Here is a 696-nt window from a genome sequence, read left to right on the forward strand (position 1 = left end):
TAGATATATATATATATATATATATATATATATATATATATATATATATATATATATATATATATATATATATATATATATATATATATACGGTTATATATATATATATATATATATATATACATATATATATATATATATATATATATATATATATATATATATATATATATCTGCACCCATAAAACCTATAAAACCTGTTTGTGAGCTTCTACATTAAGTTTCTACATTAAGTTTATGTTGTTAAACACAAACTAAAGTAATAAAATCAACTTCACTTCTGAAAGAACAGAAGCTCTTTTAAATCAAGTAGTGAACTGGTTTTACTTTCAGTATTATTTCAAAAAATAATTAAGCGCTATAAAAGATGAAATATAAATTTTCCTCCTGCCTTATGCTCTTTAACATGGACAAAACATTTCCTCATATACAAATACACATGATAAGTTCAAAAGAAACCACATAATTTAAGAGTATAAAACTTAGATACACACACGTGGCTGGAAATATTTTAAGCTATTCCTCGATCAACATGGTGGTTTACATTATACACAAACTTTATCTAAATACAGTTTTTCTTAAAGGAAATTTTAGAAAACTTACCTGTAGGAAAGATGTAACGATGTAATCTCTGTCAAGATTATTATTTTCACTTTTTATATGAGACAATGCCTCTCAACGTGGGCGGTACCGCCC

This window comes from Poecilia latipinna, unplaced genomic scaffold (assembly GCF_001443285.1).
Source record: "Poecilia latipinna isolate Pla-1442-1.1 unplaced genomic scaffold, P_latipinna-1.0 Scaffold255, whole genome shotgun sequence".
In the NCBI taxonomy this organism is placed as follows: Eukaryota; Metazoa; Chordata; class Actinopteri; order Cyprinodontiformes; family Poeciliidae; genus Poecilia; species Poecilia latipinna.